The sequence below is a fragment of the Numenius arquata genome, chromosome 4 (assembly GCF_964106895.1).
Source record: "Numenius arquata chromosome 4, bNumArq3.hap1.1, whole genome shotgun sequence".
Classification (NCBI taxonomy): domain Eukaryota; kingdom Metazoa; phylum Chordata; class Aves; order Charadriiformes; family Scolopacidae; genus Numenius; species Numenius arquata.
Window position 1 is genome coordinate 29,842,887 of NC_133579.1, and position 17,759 is coordinate 29,860,645.

Genomic DNA, 17,759 nt, shown 5'->3' on the forward strand with positions numbered 1-17,759 from the left:
AAAACAAATGCTTTCAAGTTTTATGGTTTAGCTACACACCAGATGAAGTACTTCAGTTTGCTTTGGACTGAGTCCTAACAGGTTGTTGTTTTGGTTTGGTTTTATATCCCCTAGTTCTGGTAGTAGAAAATTTATTAACATTCATTTCCTATTTGCTCTTTCCCTGTTAGTCATATTTTTATATGCTATTATCTCACGTCTCTTCTACACCTTCAGGTTTTAGTCCATTTAGTTGTTACCTGAATAGAAATTTACACTATCTGTGCATTCCTTACATGTTTGGTGCAACCTGTTTTGCCATTTCTACTGCCCTTCTCTGTCTTTTCCAAGTTGCACTGTATATTTTTGTGATAAAGGGGGTGTCTGCATACAACATGCAAAATGTGAGGTCATGTAATCGTTTAATTTTTTTTCTTCTCTTGCTTTCCTAATACTTCCTTTTTTCTTAACCAACATTGAGCTCTACCCTGTTGTTCTCATAGACATAATTATTTGGTAAAGGACACTTCAAAGATACAGAATAAGACATTTTTCTCCTATGCACCCTGTATCTGTATCAAATTCCACTTGTTGATGTTATTAGGTTTGACCATTCACCTTCTTTTTCTCTTCTATCTTTTAGTCAATTACCAATGAGTTCATATTTTCACTGCTACTTAATTTCTTTAAGGACCTCTATGATGTTGCTCTTCTCCAGAGACTTCTTAATTACTTTTTTTTTTTTTTTTTCAAAGTTGTCCATTAGTTTTACGGGAAATAATTTTCTTAAGAAAAAACATGTTAACTCTTCCTCAAAAAAACATATTCATTCAGGTGGTCAGCAATTATATTTTCTGTCCAATTTCTGCAGAATGCAAATACAGAGATGAGGCTTCAGGTGCTCAGTTCTGTGGATCTTTCCCCAAATCCTTTTTGTAAACAGGTTGCTATAACCTAGCCATCTGGGTCTGGTACTTGAAAGAAAACACAAGCACCTGTATGCTACCATTAATAGCATGGCAGGATCATCTTATTTTCTGAGTACCATATGATTCTTCATTTTGTTAGGTTTTCCTATAATCTTTCTCATGACAAATCAGGATGCAACAGACCCTTTGACAAGTCTTCCATAAAGCAGGCTTTAGTTGCTGGAACTTCTTGAAAGTCACCACATCACCTGGTGGATGTGGGTGCAAAGAGTACATTTGGTGTTGATGGTGCTGTCTTATTGACCTTGAATATATCTTTTATATCAATGAGCCGATCACAACCTTCCCATTAGTGATGAGCTTGCAGAAAGATTCTTTAGTTGAAAATGTGCAAGTTGTACCTCCAAGTCTTCCAGGTGTGTTTGCTAAAATCCTGCCTTTTTTTTACAAAACTTTTCTTTGGGGGTGGGAGGGGCAGGTCTAACATCAGCACTCCCTCCATGGCTATGTGTGATACTTTTTCTCCACTTTCTCTTCAGTTTCCTCAGTCTTTACTATCTGTGGACCCTTGCTAGATGCCAGGTGCCCATCATACTCTATTGCTCCCCTCCTCAGCTGGACAGGGAAGAGAAAATATACTTAAAGCCTTGTGGGTCAAGATAAGGACAGGGAGAAATCATGCAGCAATTAACTTCACGGAAAAATAGACTTGATTTGGGGAAAATTAATTTATTACCAATAAAATCAAAGTAGAATAATGAGAAATAAAACCAAATCTTAAAAACACCTTCCCCCCACCCCTTCCTTCTTTCTGCCTTCAGCTTCACTCCTGATTTTGTACCTCCTCCCCCCCCATGCCGCAGGGAGATGGTGAATGGAGGCTGTGTTCAGTTCATCACGTTGTCTCTGCCACTCCTTCCTCCTCAGGAGGACTTCTCACACTCTTCAGCTGATCCAATGTGGGATCCGTCCCACAGGAGACAGTTCTCCATGAACTTCTCCAATGTGAGTCCTTCCCACAGGCTGCAGTTCTTCACAAACTGCTCCAGCGTGGGTCCCTTCAATGAGGTCACAAGTCTTGCCAGTAAACCTGCTCAAGCATTGGTTCCTCCCTCCACTGAGCCACAAGTCCTGCCAGGACCTTCTCCAGTGTGAGCTTCCAACAGGGTCACAACCTCCTTTGGGCATCTACCTGCTCTGGTATGGGGTCCTCCATGGGCTACAGGTGGATATCTGCTCTGCTTTTAACCTCCATGGGCTGCAGGGGGACAGCTTGCCTCACCATAGTCTTCATCACGGGCTGCTGGGAAATCTCTGCTCCAGTGCCTGGAGCACCCCTTCCCCCTCCTTCTTCACTGACCTTGGTGTCTGCAGAGTTGTTGCTTTCACATATTCTCAGTCCTCTCTCTGGCTGTAATTGCTGTTGAGCAGGGTTGGGTTTTTTTCCTCCTTCTTAAATATGTTATCATGGAGGTGCTACCACTGTCACTGAGTGGAACTGGCCTTTGCCAGTGGTGGTCTGTCTTGAACCAGCTGGCATTAGCTCTATTGGACATAGGAGAAGCTTCTAGCAGCTTCTCACAGAAGCCACTCCTGTAGCCACCCTGCTACCAAAACCTTATGATGCAAACCCAATATACTATCTCTCTGACAAATGGCTAAATACTCAGAGTACAGATGACTCAGTGCCCAAGGCTCTGTGTTCTGAAGCCATCACAAAAGAATCCTCTTAGTCTCCAACTTCTGTTCAAACTTTGCCATATGCATGTACATTGAATGCTTTTCTTAATAACAGCTACCTAGTTAGTGGAGTTTATTAATCTTTTGTAACTTTCTTAGTAGAGCTGCATCATTTACTGAAAACAGGTTTTATCCAAAGTCTGACAATGTGAAAAAAATATTTTTTTTTCGTTCAGTCAGAAATAGTAATGCTATGCAATATTTGAGTTCTGGTGGATCAGAATTAAATAAGGTATAATCTTGTGGCAGGCCAGGTGGCTTAGCAGCTGTTCAGAGTATTGTGGAATGGGAAGGTTGGTTTGAAAGCAACATCATCTATCTTTCTCTCAGCCATTCACTTGGCTGGGAAAGCTCAGCCATGCTGGTATTTTGAAGGTGATGCAGTTATGTGGCCTGACCTTGGCTCCTCTGCATGATGAGGAATATATGTAGAGGAGCAAGGAAAGTGACAGCTGTTGAAGGAACCAGTACCTCCTGCTGATCAGCTGATAAAGTAACATAAAAGGTACTTGCCTGCTGATTTTCTTGCTGTGTTTATTTTTCATAGTGGCTACAACATAGACACAATTATTTGCTCCCACTGCAATGCAATGACATGTATATATTAGCAGATGCAGAAAAATCTGAGCTTGCACTGTCCATGCTATGCAAGCAGTGAAAATGAGGGATGGAAGGACCTGAGCTTTTTTGCTGTTAGATGCAATATAATTTTGTTATATGCAATCACATATTTAGAACACTACAGGCTTTACCCTCTAACTTTTCTTCTAAAAGAACATATGAAGTTTTTTTTTATACCTCACTCACTTATGCCTTTAATTTACAGGCACACAAATAGATCACTTTGGAGTTAAAAATTGTCTAGTGCAGGAAGTCTATACCGATAAAGTTTCTTAGGTTGGGTTTACAGAAAAATAAGAGTCATTTTATGAGCAAATGATTGAGTGCAGACTCTTGAGGGACACTGCTCATCACAGGATTCCACTTAGATATTGAGCCATCGACTGGACACAGCCATCCAGCCAATTCCATATCCACAGTCTGTCCATAAAACCTATATCTCTCCAATTTAGTGGCAAGAATGTTGTGGGGGACTGTATCAAAGGTCTTAGAGAATCACAGAACAGTAGAAGTTGGAAGGGACCTTCGGAGATCATCTAGTCCAACCCCCTGCCAAAGCATGTTCACCTAGAGCAGGTTGGAGAGGAATGAATCCAGAATATCTCCAGATACTGGAATACCTCCAGAGAAGGAGACTCCACAAGTCCAGGTAGATGACATCTGTAGCTCTTCCCTTGTTCACTGATACAGTCCACTAGAAGGCCACTAGATTAGGCAGGCACAATTTTCGCCCGGTGAAGCCATGTTGGCTGTCTGTAATCACCTCCCTGTCTTCCATATGTTTTAAGATGTGTGTTAAGATATTTTCAGGAGGATCTGTTCCAAGATCTTACTGGGTACAGAGGTGAGGCTGACTGGTTGGTAGTTCCCAGGGTCAATGAGTATGAATAATGATTATGAATAGTAGACTTTCAAACCATAGTATGCTACCATGCTGCTGTCTCCTTAATTCAAGGCATCATGGCTGACATAATATGTGGCAGACACATGCACACACAAATTACAAATACATGATACTTAAGATATATAAGTATATGCATGGTAGATTTGCTTCCACACCAGGAACCTCTTCCTGCTTTAGAAGACCTAGCACAGGCAGTTTGTCATTAACAAATGACCTATCAGCAAATTCCATTACTAAGCTAATTGATGCTTCAACAACTGTTCATTACATCAAAGCTGACAAGAGAAAGCCTTTAGAAAAGTTAGCGTGAATAGATCAGCCAGTTGCCATCTACCAGGAGGGGCATGAAGATCAGCAGAGAAATATCACTCTATAGAAAAATTTAAGAAAGGTTGTTTATTTAAAAGAAATCACCCTCCTGCAATCTGTTACTTTTAAATGGCAAAGAGAAAGATAATGTTAATGTAACAACTGCCAGAACTATAACATTAGTATTTATTTCGTTGCTTCCCTTTATACCTCTTTCCATATCTCAGTACCACATAGCCTCTGGGGAACTTTTGTTTTGTTTAAACTTTTTCAGTGTGTTTACTGTTATAGTATATCTATTCAGTATAGATGTCAACAAATTTAGTTTTTCTAATAACCCTTTTAGAACTATGGGAAAGACTACGAGTCTTTCAAAGAATTAGTGTAGTCAAAGAAGGAAAGAATGAAGAAAGAGAGAGATGAATGAAAAAGGTAACCCCTGCTGGAGATCTCCTCTTGCTTTACTGCTCATTCAGAATCAATCTGATTTCTCTGAAAACTTTATTCCCAGCCCTTCTAGAGACATCTTAGTGTGCTTCTTGTGGCTGGTGAAGAAACAAAACCCTTTTATAGAGTTTTAATATCTTTATGACCTACATTTTAATGAGAATAGGCCATATCAGTGCAAAACATGTAGAGATGGCTTCACTTCTGACACTAGATCATCTTCATTCATAAAAATGTCCTAATACAGTACCTAGGACAAAATGAGGCATTGAGAAAATGTGTGTCTTGTTCTAACTGAATACAAAGGCCAAAACTTCACTAGCATTTAAGAATTTGTACTGCCTAATAGCTTGAATAGTTGTCATATTAGTGCAAAAATGAATTATAGTCTAGCATCCCTCTGCAGTCATGTAGATAAGCAAGTCAAGTGTAGGTCATGTAAGAACCGTGGCTGAGGAATCTGTGCCATGCAATGGGCTGTACAGTAGATCGTAATAATTAATTTGTAATCTGCCATGTCAGAACATAAAGGAAATAAAGCAAAACGCTTCAGAAAAAGCTTTCAGATGTTTTGTTATAAATTATTTATGTTTTTAATCATAATTTGTTTGCCATTTTATAGGTAATACTTTTTTGTTTTAGTCTCCCCTTTATTTGCAATGGTTCCTGAGGAAAAAAAGAATAAATCATTACTAAACACTTTAGCATTCTGTGTTTGCTTGTTAGTTTTTATTCTGAAATTTCTGAACTTGAAGCTGTTTTCTGGCTTCAAGCAAAATACTGTAACAGAGCAGAACTGTTTATCGTATCACTGTCAGTGTCCACCAGGCCCCAGGGTTTCATTTTGTAAATTGAGTTTGTAGTAATTCTCAGAAAGCAAATTAGGATTTATCCTTAATGCAAGGAAAATAGAAGAAAATAAACCTGTACTGCTATGAAAATAAGGCATATTAGGCAAATATTTTTATGTAAAGTAGCACTGTAATCAAAATTCATTATACCAACCTTTCAAAAATGGAAAGAAGTAATATATTTGTTATTTTTGTGAAATCTTGCTCTAGACAAATGATTCATCTCACTATCAAATCATGAGTTGCACTGATGCCTAAGGTGTTATACCTCAAAAAAAAAATCTAAAAAAATGATATCTATAATATCTATACTAGAGAAATCTGTATAAGAGAAACTCAGGTACTGAATTTTACTTTTTTCATTGAAAGTCCTTATGTTCTGAAAACTGAGTTGATACAATTGAAAAGGTAAATTTAAGACTTCTTAGATGATCCCCCCAAAAGCACAGATGCTCGTGTTGACTATAGTGCAACGACCGAAGTTGTGTTTTTAGAATCAGGACAAATTCAGTAAGGCAAATGAGATTAAAAAAGAGAATTGGACATACCTGCCAATGACGGCAATATCAGTATTGTGTTCTGAATTGGTGAAAATGAGAGAGTATCCCTTAGAACTCATATCTTTGTGCACTAAGCAATAAAAACCTAGACTGAAACAATATTGCTATTATTAGATAGGTTTTGGCCATGCAGTTATATCTCATTGATGTTTATAGTTATAGTAGACTATAATATTGTAGTTTAGACCTAGTTTTAAAGCTTTAATCAACTGTACATTCTACTGATGCAGTTGTAAATCCCTTGTTAGGCTCATCAGCTGTCTCATTTTCACAGTCCCCATTTATGATGCATCTCCATTATAAAAGTATGGATAGCAACAGTATTCTTGTCTATTTTGACTAAATATTAAATACAGACAAGGGGAATAAATGGGGAATAAGACATCAGCTTTGAAACTCATAGGCAGAGTATGGAAAGGTAAGGCCAGCAAGTTGTGGTAAGTGCCTGAACTGGATCCTACTACAGTTTGTCTCAGATGGTCCCATGGACCATCCTGTCTGGAGCAGCCAACTGAGTTAAAATGGCTGCCTTAGAGCATGAAAATCTGAGGAAGTTTATGCAGCTCTCCCTAACAGTCAGCTAGCCTCTGTTTCCTACAACTGTTCCTTCTAATTTTGAAAATGTCTGTCTCTCACATTACCAATCTTTTTAATCCTGCTGAAAAAGGTTGCATTTTTTTCCACCAGTGTAAATGTCCAGATAGCATAGAAACATTTTCATTTTGTTTTTTCCAACACTTGCTCATATACTATCAGTAAAATAAATGTGAATTTGTTTTACCTTTCACTAGTATAGCTGTGGAGTGCCCAAGCTATTCAGACAGGTCGATAGATATTCTGATCCCCGTGATGAAGATGGCCCATCTCTTCATTGATCCATTCAAGCTCAAACAAGAATGTCAAAACCACTACAGAAGCCTTTTGTTTGTGTTGATCTTTCACAGACTTCAAGTAGCCATCATATCTATGGTCCCTTCCACAACAGGCTTCAGGCATGTCTGTTCCTGTGAAAATTCATCAAAGGTCAAGAGTTTGTTCATCTCTGGTAAGCATCCCTTAGCAAAGAGCTGTCTCATTCGGCCAGCTTCTACCCCTCTGCAGTCTCAGAAATCGCGTTTTCCAGGTGACAGTGACATCATTAGGCATTACAAAAACACCAGACGGTCAGTTGTGACTGATTTGATCTGTAATTATGCAGGTAAATTGAGATACATTCTTTATTGGTAGAAGGATAGAATATTTTGCATTAGAAGTTTTATGGTTAACTAAAGAAGTTGCTTTTCAATGCATTTCATATTGACGAGATGTTTCAAAACACGTATTAAGACAGCTGTCAGTGAGAATGTAGTACTATTCCAGTCAGTTTAATAGTTTTTGATTCTGTCATTTCAAGCAACCGCTCTCTCACTCAACTTTCTAGATTATTGCATCACCTTTTCAGTGTAATCCAGCCTGTACTCTTTGCAAGATGTTACTTGAGAACAACCGAAATCTTTTCTTGTGGTTCTGTTGCTACAGATAGTCTACAGGTAGGCCTGCTGCTACAAATTGCATGGGAAACCTTTTATTTGTGACACTGCTGACAAAATAAAGCAGTCAACATCAGAGTAGTCCTCTTTATTTGGGAATTTAAAATATATATAACTCTAAATTCCATGGATATCAAAGTAAATTCAGTAACTAAGTACTTTCAAAACTCTCAGTGGCATTTATACAACTTGGCATTTAATCATGCTTGGCACGTATCATTCTTATATATGAATAAGTAATGTTTGTTGCTGATTCCCTCCAGAAATAAAATGTGCAAAAATGTATACAATATATATTTGGAAGTGATAATTTTTCCATTTTAAGGTGAACCTGAAGTTTCACTGATCACCCAGAGGAAAAATTCACCAATTACTTAGTCACTTAGTCTCATTCTGTGACAATCCTAACTTGGATTGATATACATCTTTCAGTATTTCCCTGGGAAACAGTTGTTTCATCATTTTTGAGAGAATAAAGTAAATAATGGACCTTATGTGATATAAAGATGAGAGGCACCTGGTTGTGAAAAAGGTTTTATAAAAAATTCAGGATTGTATAAACTGCTTCATTTGGCTTTTTTGACAGAAGCAACATGAAACTGCAGCAGCATGAGCAGAAACACTGAGAACTTCAAAGACTGGAGAAGTTAACAGCAAAACATCCTTTCAGAAAATCAGACAGGGATTGTGATATGTAGAGAATTTGATAGAGGAGTAATGAAACCAGATGCCTGGTACTGAGCTGATAAGTATAATGATAACTATATTGACGAGTGTGGATCACAACATTGAGAAGTGGACTAATGCAGTAACATAGGGTATAAAGAGTGGAAAACATCACTGGCTTTGACTGTAAATAAAAGGATTAACCATAAAGGAAAAACATCAGAAAACCACAATAAAAACAACAATAACGACAACAAAAGGTAACCTGAAGTGAAAACTAGGCTCTTCTAAATTTTATTTTTTCAGGACTATAAGAAAGATTAAAACAGAGAATGAAGTTCAGTAAAATATGGCATTATATTAAGTTCAAGGCTAATCATGACATTTTAACTGATTTCTTGCTATGATTATGGAGAAAACCAATTGTTATTAATGCATGGAAGTTATTGTAAATAAAGGCAAATATCCCCTGTAACAATCGTTCTCACCCAGAGTGTTATTATTGCAGTATCTCTCCTCTCTCCAACTCATTTTCAATAAAGATATATTCTTGTGTTCCAGTTACTAGATCTATGTTCTGTCTTTCTTCATTGTTTCTTACAATCTTAGTTTGAACTTAGCTTGAAAAAATACACTTACTGATTACTCTTACACCAGATTTTTACCTCCTTGTTGAAATAAAATGGTGCTTTACTAAGTGAAAAACACTAAATTAAATCTGCAATAAATTAGAAAGCAAAAGGAAAATCGAATATGAGTAAAGTAAGCAGACTCTTTTAAACCTTTGAATTTAATGTGTACACAATTTATTATAAATTTCATTCTGCCCATCTTCAAGCACTTTGGTTTGAAGTATTTTGAATACTTTGAAGTATTGACTTCAAAGTCAATATTTTCAAGTATGGATATATGGAAAGTTATGTTTTATCAATAATTAAAACCAGTTGAACAATCTGATCATTATTTTTAGACACAAGCAGTTTAGACTTTATTAGTGTAAAGCTGGAGGTGTTGTGTTTCCATCTGTCTTCAAGTGTAGCACAGCTACTTTGATGTTCCTTTTACATTTGACATTGTTTTCAATTTACATATCTTGCAGACCATCCCAGAAAATCAGTCGGATGACTGACATATTCACATCTAAAGCAATAGCGTGGCTTTAATGTTTTAGCCCAAAGTGCGCTTTTATTTCCCTTCACGTTATTTTGGTTTACTGCACTGATGGTAGCACTTCTGAAGTCTAAGTAGAGGAGATAATTTTGCAATGTATTTCATTGTTTCTGATAAACTTAGAAGTCTTACAGAGGGTTAAATTGTCCCCATCTGCCATTAATTTTAAACTTATTTTTTCTTTTCAATTGTTAGATCACAGATCAGTTTGTCAGCTATACCACAACTGTCTGAGTTGTAAAAACAGTCATATAAAAAAGATGCAAATCACTCAGTCCTTGGGTTTTTCTGCTCTCCTGCAAAAATAACATCTCCCACAACATTTATTAAGGGCCAAAGTGCTTACTGCCTGTGAGACTTGCTAGTCTGTATAATGAAAGGATCATCTGTTATGGTAGGTAAGTTGTAAAATATTCCACATCATCAGTCCTAAGTAATGAAGCAAAAATCTTCCTTTTTTATATATTAAAAATAAGATTGCTGGCAGCTTACAAAGAATGTGTGAAGTGCAAGTATTTCTGCTCTGGTGGCTGCCACATTGGCAGTCAATCAGGTGGACATAAGAGTGTATCATGTCAATATAAGTAATGTCTTGCTGTAATGACACCCTGCCAGAAAGGTTGGAGATTTATTGGAGATTCTATTATTTAGTGAATCACCTGTGAGAATAAACTATTATTACTCCTATTCTTACTTTATAGTTCCCTTTAGTATCTCCATGTACACAGAGTATCTCTTTACTACTGCTTTGTTCACTTAGCATGAGAAACATGCAGTCATTTCTACTTCTGCAAAAACTTCCTACTTCTTTGCTTTACACAAAAACAAACAAACAAACAAAAAAAAACACAAAAAAACCCCACGAAAAACTTACCAGAGATAGCTGCTGCTAGTGTGTTGCACATGCTACATGTACACAATACCCAAATACCCGCCTCCACTTCAGAGCTAGCTACAGTAATGATTGTATTTTAGGGGTGATATCACTCCTGATCCAGGATTGACTCAGTAGGGGCAAAATATAGAAGAAAATTTGCCATAGGAAAGAATTCACAGAAAAAAACCTCTGCTTACACTGGATTGTTTCTTCTCTAGTGAAATAACAATGTCTTTTCCCTGTTTTCCACTACGAAGTACATATATGTTTCTACAGAGGCATAACTGTCCTGGCACTAAATCCTCAGGAGATGGTACTTGCTGAGAATCTTTGAGAATGTCTGTTGTGAACCAGTGGTGCTTTTCAGCTAATAAATAGTTAGCTATCTATCTATTTATCTAAGTTACTTTCAGAGTTTCTTCAGGCAATTGGTGTTTTCCACTCTGACCTTTTATCAAGAAAATGTAATACGACAGTTTGTCTCTGATACTCTATGTAACTGGAAGAGATTAAAGGAACTTTAAAAAGACATGTTTTGTTTGCTTATAATATTCTTTATTCAAGATGTGCAGCCAAATAGCTGTTATCAGCATTCTATGATTTTAAACAAGGATTATTTTTTTTTTTCTTTCAAACAAGATTTTAACTTTATTTTAGTTTAGTTTATTTTCTTTTCCAAAATTTTTTTCCTGGGTTGCAGGGAATCTGACCTATGAAGAAGCTGGAGCATCCATGCCAGACATGGTCCTCCCTCTCAGATAGAGAGAAAATGTAAATGTGCATAACATGAGGATCTGTGAATAACAGCAGGTCCTCTGAAAATGGGAACAGATTATCAGTTCTGTTATATGCATGGACTCTGGACTGCTATATTTAGGAATAGTAACTATACTAAACTGTAAGACCAGGTAGGAAGAGAAAAGGCTGAGAATTAGAGGCCATAGGAAGTTTTTTATGATTTGGTAAATCTTTGGAAAACAGATGTATAAGGCTAGGAAATAGTAGCCAGCTAGCCCAGGGTTTCTTCACAGTTCTGAATTTGGGCATTTTATAAAAGAGATCAGCTCTGGGGTTCTTGAAGAATCCTATCTATCAAAATGAGAGAGTGATACCTAAAAGCACAAGGAGAACTGAAAAATGAGGTGGTGAGATCCTGAGACCCTTGGAAGTGCTGAAATATGAAAACTCTTGGAGTCTGAGAAAGCAGAGCTTGAGAAGGAAGCCTAAAACTGTAAGACGTGTAAATCCAGAGGGTTAAGGTATTTCAACTGTTGAACACTTCTGAAAGTGAAGCACAACATAAAACTTGCGAAGGTGAGGTGGTGGTTTGACCTGAATCTAGACTGGGTATGACACGTGCACGAAATTGTCAGTGAATTTTACCTCAGTGTAGGAGGTTGATGCAGAAACCTGTTCAACATAAATTGCCATGAAATTGTAAAAGGAGTGCTTTCTGAATCCGAATCTGAATTTGGAGGTAGATAGTTGAACAGCAGTAGAAACAGGTGTTAGGGTTTGGCACTCCAATAAAATTTATCTGTATTTAAAGTCTAAGCAGGCCAATGACTCTGAATCCAGTTTCCTGAATGAGTATGATTAAATCAGCATTAGTTCAAGCCTGCCACATTTGTACAGTGCCTGGTAGAATAGATACTTAGCTTCTGAGAACATCCACTGCAATTAATAAAAATGAACATGCTAAATGTGTCATGGGTATTAATTGCCTTTTCCATATGTGAAAACCATCTGCTATTTCTGTTAGTCAATTGAAGTGCTTGAATTTAATTATATAGGTAAAATAAACTATGCAAAGACTAAAGGAAGCTGATATAGTAATTGTAATTTGACTACAAGTCTCTTAAATGTATTTGCTTTAGCTAAAATACACATAAAATGAATGTGTTTCTTGTATAAAAATAAATACTGTCATAATGACAGCAAAAAACTGAAGGTTGTGGTCCTCACTGTTCAATTTTTGACTGAATACAAAATGGAAGAAATTTCTCACTCAAATTGTCCCTCACCTGACATAAGATTGAGTATGGCACTGTTCCAAGCATTTGTCTTGTTATCCCTGTCAGTGTCTGGTTTTGATCTGACATTATGCGGCTTTCTTATTTTTTATTTTTTCCAACGTCATCAAGTATTGAAGGAACTTTTGCTAGTGACCTAACAATACCAGCTCAAGAGTCTTTCTTATGGCAATATTTGATAACTGTGGAAAACAAGAAAGTTAGAAGCTACCAAAATATTCTACAAAGGATGGATAATGAAACTACCTATGTCACAGTGAGAATGTTCAGAATCAATTGAGGCTGTTCATCCCTATATATTACATTTCTGCAATAAGGAACTGACTTAAACTCACAAGTGAAGTCCAGAAAGTCTCTTGAAGATGAAATATCTCCGTCCTAAGTTCCCAATGGTTAGGAGTAAATGTTATAACGATTATTGGAATTTAACAGAAGAATGACTATTTTGTAATTTTTCATACATGCAAACTGCTCTGATTTATAGGTAGAAATCATGGTTACTCAGTAGAGAGCAAGAGAAAACAGGTCAGAATTGCAGGCTCTTCGAGTATATTTATGATGTATTTCTCATTTTGATCAAGACTTGTCTTTTTGAAACAAAACTCTCAATTGTCCCCCTGCTTTGATTTACATTATGGATCTGTTTGGATTGCATGGATAGTTTTCTTTCTGGATGAAACCAGACTGGAAGACATGGTGCAGAACCACACTCACAGAGGCCACTAGTATGAATTCAGTTGACTGGACCACTCTACATCCTGTCTGACATTAATCCTCCTGCAACGCTCACAGTGTAGATATACTTACAGTAGAGGAAATATCCACTATTTTACTCTACAAATGTGATCCCAGTGGGTCTCATTGTTTGCTAATGGAGACAAAGCACTAGCTTCCATGAAGACAAGGCCAGAAATTCTTATTAGCTACTTCAAGGAACAGCTATAAAGAAAAAGATGTGGGTCTAGAGCTTATCTGTCCTGTGGGTATTGAATAGAAAGGTGGGATTACTGTTTAGGTGTTCAGACAGCCAGAATGCACCTGGGTTTACACAAATTCCACCAAGGCACATATAAATAGTTCTAAGAAGATAAATGCCTAAAAAGTCCCAACAGGGGAATTTTATATACCTTAAAGCAAGTTCCTCAAATATATCACCGAACTGGGGCCTGCAAAATGTGCCATGATTTTTTAAAATTTATTTCTATTTTCATAGTCCTCCCTCACTGAACATCTAAAGAATTTAGGATATCTTCTGTTCCTCCCCTTGAAGTCAGTGTGGTTCCACACCATCCATTCTGTTGGGAATAGTTACCTGCCACCACCTTGTCCACAGTGGATGGGTTTCTGATACATAGGAGAAAGGGCAGTTTAGAAGTCCATGCACTGAGATGCAGAAATTTGGTAATGTTGAGGTTTTGTATATATTAGTGCTGGGAAAAATGAAGCACTGAATTATCCTTTTATTTTTTTAATATCTTTACAATCAAGAAAAATGTTGCATTGTGATACATTTTACTGTAACAGGAAACATCAACTTGTCAGGAGGAGAAAATCTTGTTAATATAAAATGAGAAAAATTATGCTGTACCTAAATCAACTACCTACATAATACATTAACTTCTGTTATAAAAACTTGATAAACAGTAAAGGTAGAAATGTTTCCAGTTAAAAGCTTTATCAAAAGCCCTAGTGTTTGTTGTGGAACCAAAACCCCAAACCAATTGCATTAAACTTTTGTTAAAGAATAAGATTGAGTACAAATGCACAAATCACCTTGTTAGTCCAAGCTGAAGTTTTAACTACTAGAAGAAACCCCTTCGGGTCTGAATAAGTAATACATTTTCTGAAAGATAGTTTTTATTTTTAACATTTCAAAGCTACAGCAAAACAGAAAGAAAATCTCTTAACATATGAAGAAAGCTATTCCTAATTTAGGTGTACAAAAGTGTTTATTGGGATATCTTTTCGGTTTTATGTTCTGAACACAAATAGGGATACACAATCTACTTAATTTTGTAGACATACTGTTAATACACTAATAAATTGTAACTATGCATGCATGTGAAATAATTATGACCTTAGTTTGCTTTGAAGGGGATAGGTTTCCTTTCTTTCTTTCTTTCTTTCTTTCTTTCTCACTGGTGCACAAGGCAAATAAATGGGTTTAAAATGGGAGAAAATATGAAATCAAGTATCATTGTAAATTGGAATACAAACATCTTCAATTACGGCTGAGAAGCTGGTTTGCAGGGTTAAACCTCGGTTCCAGAGTCTGGTGCTCCTCTTGCATCATTAACAACCTTACTGTTAATTCCATGAGGAGGGCATATGTGTTTATTAGTATCATTTGTAGATGCTCTTAATCATAAATTGCAAATCCAAACACAACCTATAACTGAATTTTGTGCCTCAAACCCATGCCAGCTGCAAAAGTTAGATTGTGTGCTTTCATATGAATGTGCACTTATCCTAAGCATATGCATTCTTTCAACTTCAAATCACTTGTTTTATAGGCATTAATGCAATCGTTGAAATCTTCATACTTAGGTTCTGCACTGATAGAAATAATAGACTAATAACCCCTCTTAACATTAGTAATTTCTATGAGCTAATGATCCCTTTCCTTGGAGGAAATCATCTTTTACAAAGTTCTGTCACGGTCTTGAGTGATTACAACTTCATACGGCTGTTAAACACTAATGGATTTACCAATTGCTACACTATTTATTTTTTTTAAACTGCTTCTATAACCCCTCTGCCTTCCTCTCATCCTGGATATTCCTAACAAGCTGCTGGATGAAGGTGTGTAATTTTTAAAACATATCAGTAAATAGTGGAACAGCAACATTTTCTGTTTGCAATATAGCCCTTCAGGATGCTTCTGTCTCCAGTCAAGATAAGTCCCATTAGCCACAGCCTAATTATGGAATAATGGAACAGTGTTCAGTTCCTTTGGCAGTGGACTATTGGTTCGCCTCCTTTTCGTTTTGTTTGTTTTATTTTTCCCTTCTGAATTTGGTAAAGACTTTCTGCAAAGGAAAACTAACAGCCCCACTTATTTGTGCCAAGGATCTGATACTAAACCCTCAAAATTTAGACCCTTCAGGGATAATAACATCTACCATGTGTCAAAATGCATAGAATTTAAGATAGCTCCATGTCACTCCACTGCTCTCTTACTTAATGATGTAAATCTCGGACAAGATACTAGCCGTACTATTGAATTTACAGGGATTTTTCAGTAAAATGTTTTTTCTCTTTTTCTGCATGTACATATTTGTCTGTTTGTTGATTTATTTAAGTAGTTTCCATTCTTATAGTTGAGCTGTTAGGAGACTTGTAAATACAGAAAGAAAAAGAAGAGAAGAAGAAAACAAATAGCTAAGGAAGCTTCATGTTAGGGTCTTTGATCATTTGTTTTAAGACATAATAAGTACACAAATACAGGTAACTGAAACTTAAGCACAATGCAGAGACATTTGTTAGCGCTTCTGGTAAAGCGCGGTCAGAACATGTGTCTAAGTTGCCCTGTGCTGGCTCTTGACCCATCTTGGGAACTAAGTCTTCTAGGGTGGGCTTTATTTGGTGTTTTTCTATAGGATACAGGCCCCTTTTTTGGATCTATTGCTCAGCTTGGTTCCTCTTTGTCCTCACTAGCCTTTCTATGTTATGTATGTGCACTTTCCTGCTTTTTTTTTTCACCCTGGTGGGATTCCTTGGTAAGAGGTGTTCTCAAATATTGCTTATGCTTGCTATATTTGAACTGCTTAGCTTTATTGACATACTTTAAACCAGGCAATATAGACAATGAGCAATATGTGTGTAGAAGGATCATTTTATGGAAGAGTGCACTGCCTGTAATGTAGTGCTGGATGTCTTTAGCAATGTTTGTCACAAGTTTTCAGGCAAGTCTAAATGGACCTCCAGGATCTCAGGTGGTCTAAGGTTTTATGCCACAGGCCTAATATCAAACTTGTGTTTCCTATTTTGCTGGATTTCTTATTAAAAAAAAGGCAAAACAAAACAAAGCACACAAAAAAGCACATCAAAAAAAGCCATAAATCATAGAGTTCTTCAATGCTGCAAAGAAAACACAAACCTGTGGAAAAAAATGTGGAAAAATGTGGAAAAACATCCATAGTGGATAATGCATATTGATTAGAGTAAACCAAAAATAATATTGTTCTTATTTCCTCACCATTAGAAAAATGGAATTCTGAACAACCATAAAATCCAAGAGCTGAGCATAAACACTCCAGCATGATAGCTCACACCATTTTATGTGAGATATAAAACTGGTTTTTTGGAGCATTTGCATGCAGAGACAGTGAATCAGTTCTATTACACTAAAACATCACGGTTTTTATTCTTTTGCTGCATACACTACAGCATACATAACAAAAAAATGTATCTCCTTCCCATCTCACAAAATTTCTGAGCACAGGTACAAGCCAACATGTTAATTACAGACTTATAAAATTGGTATTATTCTTTTTTTTTCTGATATAGATTCTTCTTTAATTGCCATAAGTTGCCATAAATTGCTCATTAAACTTCAAGCAATGCAATGTAATGCCTTCTACCATTTATAGGCAATGCTCTCCAAAGTATAATTAGAGGGAGTATTATGACACAGAACAATGGAGACAATTATTTCTGAAGTTTATTAATGCTAATTAGCATATGGCATCTAAGACAGCTGCTGATGCTTCATTGCTAAATACTGAGGGACTAATTAGTGTTTGATGTTAATTAGCTTCTTCTGCATGTGCATTGTCCTTAGACACATATGCACTGTCACCACTGGTCTATTAAAAATCTGGCCTAAGCGTTCTTGCAGTGGCAAGATATGGCATTTAGGAGATTTTGCAGACTATACAACACAGCTCTCTACTGTGCCCTTAATAGCCACTATATGAGCTCTAACAAGCAAAACTCACAAATTCTCATTGCAGTACATAACAAAATGTATTTTAAAAGTAGATGAATAGTCTACAAATTGTTTAAAAATGACAGTTTATTGCATTTTTATTGATAGAAATAACAGCCTAAGATATTAAAAAATCTCATATCATGAACTGAGGAAGAGGAAAACAACAGAATTTCACGTTTACACAATGCTATCTGCTATTTCATCTCCATCA

The 17,759-nt window shown here is 36.6% G+C and overlaps 1 long non-coding RNA gene across 1 annotated transcript in view; it reads left to right on the top strand.

Moving 5' to 3' along the window:
- The window catches only part of LOC141464110 (uncharacterized), a 44,810-nt gene extending 35,709 nt beyond the window's left edge, over positions 1-9,101 (top strand). Inside the window, exons 2-4 of the long non-coding RNA XR_012463246.1 lie at positions 7,285-7,385; positions 7,761-7,869; positions 8,456-9,101. This is a non-coding gene — a long non-coding RNA (uncharacterized lncRNA). The remainder of the gene's footprint in view (positions 1-7,284; positions 7,386-7,760; positions 7,870-8,455) is intronic.
- Positions 9,102-17,759: the final 8,658 nt, after the last annotated feature.